The following is a 9,949-nucleotide window of genomic DNA, read 5'->3' as shown; positions in this document are numbered from 1 at the left end:
CAGAGTTTTCCCCGGGTTTTAACAGCGTTCAAGCCGGGTCTGCCTGCCGTTTTTGTTTGACGTGCCCCGTGGCCGGACACGGCTTTGCATTCGGCGAGTTCTGAGCCTGCGCTAAGCACCCTCACTCCAGTTCCGCAGTCGTCCGGTTCAACAGCCCCGTGCGCCTCCAGCCCGGGAGCAGCACTGGCGGGTCCTCCAGGCACGCCCCAGCGCCCGTGCGTTTTAACCCGGAGTTTTAAATTTCCCGCTCCGGGTTGCTTGTGTGCAATCAATCAATCCCTCCTTCCCCTGGTGGCTCTGTGGGGCAGGCACTTCCCACCGGCGATCGAGCGGCGTGTACCTGCTTGTGGGCTCCCCGGTGACTCTGCCCGCCCGCAACTTTCGCTCCCCACCCCCGTAATCAGGATCTATCCAAATCTAACCAAATTTGTTAGATGTAATTCATTTGAACTCTGCTAGGTCTCACAAGTTATTCAGGTCCTACCTTAGCGCCACAACTGCGACATCTGCTGGCCAAATGTTATTATTAAAATCTCAGCAGCGATCCGAACATCGGCTCCACCTGCTGGTCAATCAAGATTATTACACTCGCGACAATTTTCTGAGGATTTTAACAGAGTAAAATTATTTGATAACTAAATAGCACCAACAGAGCAAAGGACCGCAGCAGCTTTTTTTTATTGTGAGTGTTCCCCAAATAATCTGTTGTTATCTTTTGTTCTGAGTTCTCATGGACTTCCTTAATTATATCTATACACCTGTTTGAAGATTGTTTATTTTTATAATGAAAAGCTTTAGTCTTTAAGTTATATAGGTTATTAAGAATTACAGGTGAATAGTCACCCACGTTTGTCATACATATAATTATGTTAGGATCTCTAGATGCACAGAGACATACTCCGCATAGACAGGGAATCCTCAAACACTCCAAATACCTACCGAATATGGCATTTGAATGTGTTAAAAATTTAGAATTCTGTTGACATGAGACATGACTGCTCCTGGCAGTACTGATTTACTCCCAAGAGAATGATGGACACCGAAGACACTCCAGATGGAGCTTGCTTTCTTCTGGACAAAACTGGCCTATCCGGCAAAGAACTGCCCTTGCCTTATAGCTGACAATAAGGACACTGTCCAATCTTGACAAGCAGGATTTGAGGGAAAGAACTATTGAACATTGCCAAGACAGGGTAGAACAGTCTTTCAAAATTTTCTGCTTCTGAAAACGGTCTGTCAGATGTTCTAGGCCTATAGCCAAAGTTGGTTGCCCCAACATTGCTGAGAGACCTTGGGTAACTGTCCAGGCAGCCAGCTGTTTCTGTCATTTCTTGCATGTTTTGTAACTTGCTTGCTTGCACTTCCTGCTTACTCGGGTAATAGTATTTTCCTTCTCAGGTCTTTGATGGGGTTAAAAACTAGATAATCACAGCTACTATCCTCTCTTATCTCAGCTAAGGCATATTAGGAACAAGACTTAGATGCTTCAGGATAAGACAACTTTCAGAATAATCTCTGTTATTTGCAAGTTACCTATATCTGAGACATTTAGTATGTGTCTCTTGATTGATGTTGTTCTTGTTTGGTTATAGTTTCATTTTACTGTATGTTATTAACCTTTTTTTCCTTGAAAATACTTGATAATTTTTCTTTTCTTTTTCTTTTTTTTTTTGCTTTTTTCTTTTTTGGTACCCTGACCGGGAATCGAACCCGGGCTGTGGCGCTGATTGATAATTTTTCTTATTGTATATAGTTTTGCATTAGGTTTAGAACCTTCCTATTTAAACAAAAGGGAAAAATGCTGTGGAATTTTTTTTCACCAATAGCTTTGGGGTATAATCTTAAAAGATAGCTGCTTGTTCCCAGCTCCCTTGGTCCCAGGTTCATAACTCTGTTTTCCCCACAGAAAAGAGGTGAAATGTAAGATACACAGAAAGAAAGAAAGAAAGAAAGAAAGAAAGAAAGAAAGAAAGAAAGAAAGGAAGGAAGGTAATAAGCCCTGAGGCAAACAATGGATAAAGAGAAACAAGTTAATCTGAGCTAAAAGAGGTAGCCAGAATGAAGCGTAAGGTAGGCCTGGCATTCAACACTAAAAATAAGTCTCTGTGTCATGATTTGAGAGCTGGTTGGGGGCTCAAAAGAGAAAGCCTGCTACATTAGGGTATGGAGGGTTGCAAGTTTGAGGCCAGTCTGGCCTACTGAGTGAAATCTGGTCTCCAGAACAAACAAGGACAAGGAAGTAAGATGTGTCAGACTATAAAAATGCTTGCCATGATGACCTAATTTAATCCCAACAACCCATATAAAGGTGGAAGAAGCCAATCATCACCCAAAGTTGTCCTCTCTCTCTCTCTCTCTCTCTCTCTCTCTCTCTCTCTCTCTCTCTCTCACACACACACACACACACACACACACACTCACTCACTCACTCCACATGGGGCCTGAGGCACACTTTTTTCTTTCTTTCTTTCTTTCTTTCTTTCTTTCTTTCTTTCTTTCTTTCTTTCTTTCTTTCTTTCTTGACAAAAGCCCTTAGTCGTAGTCGTCAGTGCCTAAAGGGAAGAAGCACAGGTGGCCTAGGCTGGCACATGGAACGGTGCTCAGTGTCACCACCCATCAGGGACAGGCATCTAAAGGCAAATCTAGAACTGGGCAGGGCTGTGCACATCTGTAGTCCCAGAAGTGGAGAGGCTGAGACAGGAGAATGACAAGTTCAAGGACAGCCTGAGCTACACAGTGAGATCTTACCTCAAAAACTAAACAGAGCTGGGCATGGTGGCCCATGTCCATACTCACAGCATCTGGGAAGCTGAGGGCCACTGCAAGTGACCTCTATAATAAGGTCAGAGCCAGTCTGAGCTGGACTGAGACACTAGCTCGTAAAGAAGCAAAGTGAAAGCCTCTCGATCTCTCATTCTTCTCCCCTTCTCACGGACAGCTTTTCCATGTGGGACTCTGTGCTCCAAGTGTATTTGCAAACATACACACTTTATTTCTTCATGAAGTTCTACTTTATACACACAGAGTTTTTGCTTTGTATGTAGTTTTGTATATTAATGACATTGAGTATCCTCTTTGATTTTTTTATTCCAGTCTGGGGATTGAACCAATACCTGTTGTGGGAGTTCCTTCCACTCCTTCAGCCAATAGCCTTTAAGATACCAGCCCACTTGGTCATGGTCTCTTATACTATAAATGTAGCTGTAAAGCATGTGCTTGCTATCTTGCTAGACTCTGTTTCTGTTCCCTGTTCATGCAGAGGACTGTGATCTAGGACAGTGATCTGTAAGTCTTCCCTAAATAAATAACTATATATTATATAAATAAATGAACTAGCATGGGATTATTTTGTAACTTCTGCCATCATCTGGTGCCCGATCATGGGGACCAGTCCACACTTTTTGGGATCTGTCTGCCAGCTGCATGGAGCATTGGGCAGTAACTCTCCCACCCGTGGATCTACTTGGCCCTCAGATGCAGCAGGCTGCTACTCAGTGCTCCCCAGCTCACGACCCACAGGCTGCCTCTCTGTGCACTGATGGAAAACTTTGGGTTTTCTCTTTATCCTGGACCCCAACTCTTGGAATCGTTTGATCTCCTTAATAACTGCTCTTAAGTTGTTAAACAGACCATATTTTCAGTACCTAAGCAAGCAACACATGCTGTTCACCGCTGCTAGCATCTCTCTGCCGTGTGGTGCAACTGCGACACCTGCTGGCTGATAACGATTATTACACCTACTCCAATGCATTGTAATTGCCTTACGACAGGTAAGGTCTGAAAAAATACAAAAAATGACTGATAATATCCAGGAGTTCAATAATTATTTTGCTTATATTATGGAAGGTATTGTGTAAGACTTATGCTATTTTCCTTCCATTTATTTGATTCTAGGAACTAGCTTTGTTTTCAATATTATCTCATTAAAAATGGTCCAATACTACGGAGAAGGATAGCATCAATTTGACAAAATTATCTGAAAGAATTTGTGCTGTTGAATCTAACGGTCAGAATCTGTTGAAAAGTTATGATATGTCCAAGGATGAGAAATTGTCTTTACTGAGCAAGTTGGAGTTCTCGGTGAGGACATTAAAACAGAACACTGGACAGGAAAAGAATGACGAATTTATTGAAATTGATGAGCAGGTACCTCGTGGTGGTGCATCAAGATATCTACCCACTCGCGATGCCGTCTTGCCAGACCCGAGGAGCACTGAAATAACATCTCATTATTCCCAGTTCAGATGATAAAATAAACATTTACATTCTGTGTGTGTAAGATAGTGAACATCCACAGCATGATTTTTCTGAGACAGGGTTTCACAATATATAAACAGACTGCCTTACAGCTCACTGTATAGACCAACCAGGCTGGCCTCTGCCTCCCGAGTGGTGGGATTCCAGGACTGGGCTAGCACACTCTACAGGGTGCAAACCTGTTTACTTCTGGTTCTGGTGATTGCACCCAGAGCCTCCATAGTTGGAGAAGCTCTAAGTTAAATGCCCAGCTTTTTTCTTCCTTTTTACTTTCTGTTCAATTTCTTTTCCTTTCTTCTGTCTTTATCATTTTATTGTTTTTAAATATTGAGACAGTCTCAATAAGTTTCTCACAGTATCCTTGAATTTACTGTGTTAGTTCAAGCAGGTCCTGAACTTGTGATCCTATTGTCTCAGTCTTCCAAGTATCTGGAATTCTGAGTCTGTCTCCCCCTAGTCCTTTATGATGATGGGTACTGGGCAGGAATTTGGGATTGCCCAAGTGAGCCGTGCTGCATATATTTGTCCACTAGATGGCAGGAGAGCGCTACAAAACTCTCCAAGACTAGCAGCTTCTCTTTCTTTTTTTTTCCTTTTCTTTTCCTTTTTTTTTTTTTTTTTTTTTTTTGGTTTTTAAAGACAGAGTTTCTCTGTGTAGTTTTGGAGCCTGTCCTGGCACTAGCTCTTGTAGACCAGGTTGGCCTCGAACTCACAGAGATCCGCCTGCCTCTACCTCCCACGTTCTGGGATTAAAGGCGTGCGCCACCACTACCCGGCTCTTCTCTCTTTTTCAAAAGACCTCAAAATAATGCTGGACTTGGTGGTGGAAGTCTTTAATTCCAGCATTTGAGGAAAACAGACAGGCAGATCTCTGAGCCGGAGTTCAGCCTGGTCTACAGAGCAAGTTCCAGGACAACCAGAGTTACATGGAGAAACCCTGTCTCAAAAACCAACAACAAACAAGAATTTTAAAACTTTAAAAGACTGGTCTGGATTTCTTTTGAAATTATCATTCAGTGATTTTACTTTAGCCATAGTTTATCTGCTGAGAGGCTAAGATTTTTCCATAAGACAAAGCTGAGTGCAAGACCTCCCTAGTTACTGTGTCTCAGCTGAGAGACTCTAAAAATGTCCACTTAAGAGCGTCTAGATCAATGGTTCTCCACCTTCCTAACACCGCAACCCTTTAATTCAGTTCTTCATGCTGTGGTGACCCCCCAGCCAGAAAATTATTTCGAGTTTCTTCATAACTGTAATTTCGCTACTGTTATGAATCATAATGTAAATATATGTTTTCCAATGGTCTTAGGCAGCCCTGTGAAAGGGTCATTTGATCCCCTCCAAAGGGGTCTCAATTAGGTTGAGAACTTCTGGTTCTAGATGTTAACAATGTATAATGAATTACAACACTAACCTGAGGGGCTAGCAATGCAAGCTGCCTGAATGGTGGCAGCTGGGCATTTAGAATTCCTTCATCAGCCCTTTCCTCACCGTGAGTCAGTAGTTTCTTTAATTATTTTTATGTATATAATGTTCTGCCTGCATGTATGCCTACACGCCAGAAGAGGGCACCCAGTTTCACTGTAGATGGTGAGCCACCATGTGATTGCTGGGAATTGTACTCAGGTTCTCTGGAAGACTGCCAGCGCTCTCGACCTCTGAGCCATCTCTCCAGCCCTGCGAGTCAGCGTTTTCCTTGACACGCTTCCTCAGTAGTACACTAAAGTAAACGGATGATGTCATAGAGTCCCTGCTGAATTGTAGCTCAGAGCTAGTATGTTTTCCTGACACGGGCAAGGCCCCGAGTTCAATCTTTGGCAAAGCAAAACCAGCCCAATTGTGCCTTCTTGAAAGACTACTTGGGAACATCCGACTCCTTGACGGCAGCCCCCTCGACGTATGCTCGACTGTATAGAATTAACGTGCACAGCAGAAATAAGGAGGAAAAATTGAAGGTGCGTGTTGGCAAGACTCAGAGATTCTGAGTGGGGCTTGGGAAGAGAGCACCGCAGGAACCAAAAGATTACATGATTGCATCTTGGCTAAATAAGGTTCAAGACAGATTTGGATACTAGTAACCCCCAGGGTGGCTAACAACTGTCTGTAAATCCGATGCCCTCTTCTGGTCTCCACAGGCACTGCATGCATATGGCATACATACATTTAAGGCAAAATACTCATAAGATAAATAAATCTAAAAGAAATTACACACACACACACACACACACACACACACACACACACACAGCCGTATTGGCTATGCTAATATAGACCTATAATTCCAGCACTGGGAATCTGAGGAAGGAGGATCAGGACTGTGAGACTACCTGCATTACATAGCACGAATCTATCTCTAACAGCGAAAAAGTAGTAGGGCCACTGCTGGGCACGCCTGTGGGTTCCCCCAGGTGGTCAGTAGGGCCACTGCTGGGCATGCCTCTGGGTTCCCCCAGGTGGTCAGTAGGACCACTGCTGGGCACGTCTCTGGGTTCCCCCAGGTGGTCAGTAGTTGAAGAACAGGGCTGGACAAACTGGATTGGTTGCCGGCTGGGAGTTACCCTGGGTGGTGTGCCTACCACCCAGGGCCAGGGCACTCTTTGTCTTATCACTGTCTAGGAGTGATCCTTGAGTCACTGAACAAGCACCTGGCAAGTACCTCCTGTTTGCCAGAGACTGGGTCAGGTCATGTGTGCACAGCAAATGGGTTCAGATCCTGTCCTTGGACAGGTCAAAGAGGTTCAGCCCCACTTTTCAAACTTTAGCCAGCATTTTAATGGATCAGGCTGTTCATTAAAAAAAAGTATAATTTTTTTCTTTTTCTTTTTCTTTTTTTAAAATTTTTAAACTCTGTTTGATGTGCATTGGTATGAAGGTTCCAGATCCCCTGGAAGTGTAGTTATAGATGGCTTTGGGCTGCCATGTGGGTGCTAGGAAGAGCAGCCAGTGCTCTTAACCACTGAGCCATCTTGCAAGCCCCCTTTTCTTTCTTTTTCCTTTCTTTCTTATTTTCTTTCTTTCTTTCTCTCTCTCTTCCTTCCTTCCTTTCTTTTCTTTCTTTCTTTTTTTTTTTTTGGAGACAGGATTTCTTTGTATAATAGCTCTGGCTGTCCAGGTTGACCTCAAACTCACAGAGATCTGCCCGCCTCTGTCTCCCAAGTATTGGAATTAAAGTTGTTCACCATCACTGACTGGCAAAAGTCCCAGAAAAACCCACTCAAGAGGCCTGTGAGCAGGTCTGGAAACTGGCCCCAAGTCAGCGTGAGTCTGGTAGGAGAGACTGACCATCAAATCCAGTAGCCACAGAGCTTGGTGATTTAAGGCCAGAGGTGCAGATGGCTCTCAGCATTGGGAGCGGGGAGGGGCACCCAAGGGCAGTACTGAGGACTGCAGGGCTTCCCTACGGAGGCGTGAAGACAGTTTCTCAAGGACAAGTCACAGCTGTCTGGCACGAGGTGGCACCGTTTATTCAGGCAGCCTGGTAGGAGGCTGTGAGACCGGTCAGGAGGAGGAAGTGGACGGGGCTAGGGTGCAGTCTGCAGTCCGGAGGCAGGGCTATGACAGCTGGCAGGTCACCCTGCTGAAAGCCGGTTCTGTGGCTCCCTTCCATTCTCACCTGCCCTTGAGGGTGGCTGCAGCCAGCCTGCTCCTTTCTTGGGTAAAGGCCCTAAGGCTTAGAGGAAAGTAGTTCACGAAGAGGGGGCCAACCTTCCTCTAAGATGGGGCTGGCATCCTGTGCGAGAGGTAAATCCCCAAAGACCATGACCGACTGGCTTTAAGACATGCAGCACTGAGGAGAAATGAACACTAGGAATCCGGTGCCTGGAACCTGTTGGGAGGTTATAATCCTCCAGGCCGCGAGAGTGAGACATGGAGATTGTCCTAGCCAGGGTTACTACTGCTGTGATGAAACACTATGACCAGAAGCAACTTGGGGAGGAAAGGGTTTATTCGGCTTACACTTACTGGTCATCACTAAAGGAAGTCGGGACAGGGACTCAAACAGGGCAGGAACCTAGAGGTAGGAGCTGATGCAGAGGCCATGGAGGGGTGCTGCTTACTGGCTTGCTCCTCATGGCTTGCTCAACCTGCTTTCCTTTCTTTTTTTTTTTAATATTTACTTATTTATTCTGTATACAATATTCTGTCTGAATGCCTGCAGGCCAGAAGAGGGCACCAGACTCCATTGCAGATGGTTGTGAGCCACCATGTGGTTGCTGGGAATTGAACTCAGGACCTTTGAAAGAGCAGGCAATGCTCTTAACCTCTGAGCCATCTCTCCAGGTTCTCCTGCTTTTTTATAGAAGCCAGGACAACCAGCCCAGGGATGACACCACCCACAGTAGGTTGGGCCCTCCCCCCATCAATCATTTAAGAAAACGTCCTTACAGGCTTGCCCACAGCCCCGTCTTATGGAGGAGTTTCACAACTGAGGCTTCCTCCTCTCCAGGGATTCTAGCTTGTGTCAAGTTGACATAAAGCTAGCCACCACAGAGATGCAGGCTTGGGAGTCAATGGATGTGTTCCCAGGGAGGGTACGGAGGAAGAAGAGGGGGATGCGCAAAGGAAACGGGAAGGTGAGGGAGCAATCAGGAGACTGTGCAGCCATTTAATGCAATAGAGAGGGCCAGTGAAGTAGGACACAGGGCTGAGCAGCCCTGGCCGGCTGGGTGATCTTGGCTGCACAGGTGCTTCGAGAACTCCTTCCATGAACTGTGGAATATACGAGCAGGTAAAATTAAGCTAGAACCCATGTGGGACTTTGCTCCTGTCATCCCAGGACCTGGGAAGCAGAGGCACGAGAATTGCCGCAAGTTTCAGGCCACAGAGGTCTGCAAAGAGATTTCCAGACCAACCAGCATTAAACAGTGAGATTCTGTCTCAAAACAAAACAAAAACAAAATAAAGAGATGGACCCTCCGGTTCCCTCTCCCATCAGATCTAGTTGCTGGTCTTGGTGATTGCAAAGCAGGAAGATTACAATGAAGCTGTCGTCACTGAGATGTGATTTGGTACAGAGCTTGTGGGTCAGGTTCAAGCAGGCCTTAGCTCTTTCTGTCAGATGGGATAACCTGAGAACTCCAGAAATAAATGTGGCCGGGTGGTGGCGACACACACCTTTAATCCCAGCGCTCAGGCGGCAGAAGTGAGTGGATCTCTTTGAGTTTGAGGCCAGCCTCAAACTGGATTAGAGTCCAAATTATCTTAGGCTAGTTTTAATCCCTTTTTATCTTTCTTTTTTGTTAGTGTGTGCGTGGTGTTCATGCTCATAGCTGCATGTGTGTGGGCACGTTTGTGGGCATGTGTGTGTGAAGATACGTATGTATGTATGTGTATGGAATCTCTTGCTAAACTGTAGCTTGTTGTTAGTTTGGCTAGCCACCTTGCTCGCTAGATTCTATGTCTACCTCCAGTAAGCTTAGATCACATGTGGGCTGCCATACCCATCCAGCAACCCTATATACAGCCCTTTCTATACAGCCCTTCTGAAGACCGCCCACCCACGTGTCTGATCAAGTAGCTTTGCCTATCAAAACCTTTACAGTACACTCCACAGCAGACCACTGACTTTTCACCAACCAAATGCTAAGAACGCTGTCATCTAAGGCCTATAGCGGAGTTCCCAACTTGCTCTGATCGCTATGGCTTCTTGGTAAAGGCCATGATTTCTGACTTTCTTTGTTCTGTAACTAAC

The 9,949-nt window shown here is 45.3% G+C and overlaps 1 non-coding gene across 1 annotated transcript; it reads left to right on the top strand.

Annotated features, from left to right (window-relative positions):
• Positions 1 to 9,168: 9,168 nt before the first annotated feature.
• LOC142849121 (small nucleolar RNA SNORA61) lies at positions 9,169 to 9,298 on the top strand. The gene has a single exon (XR_012910523.1). It is a non-coding gene; the product is annotated as a small nucleolar RNA SNORA61 (small nucleolar RNA).
• Positions 9,299 to 9,949: the final 651 nt, after the last annotated feature.

This window comes from Microtus pennsylvanicus, chromosome 4, assembly GCF_037038515.1.
Source record: "Microtus pennsylvanicus isolate mMicPen1 chromosome 4, mMicPen1.hap1, whole genome shotgun sequence".
Taxonomy (NCBI): Eukaryota; Metazoa; Chordata; class Mammalia; order Rodentia; family Cricetidae; genus Microtus; species Microtus pennsylvanicus.
Note: the sequence above shows the minus strand (reverse complement) of the source record. Positions and strands in the feature narration are given on the sequence as shown.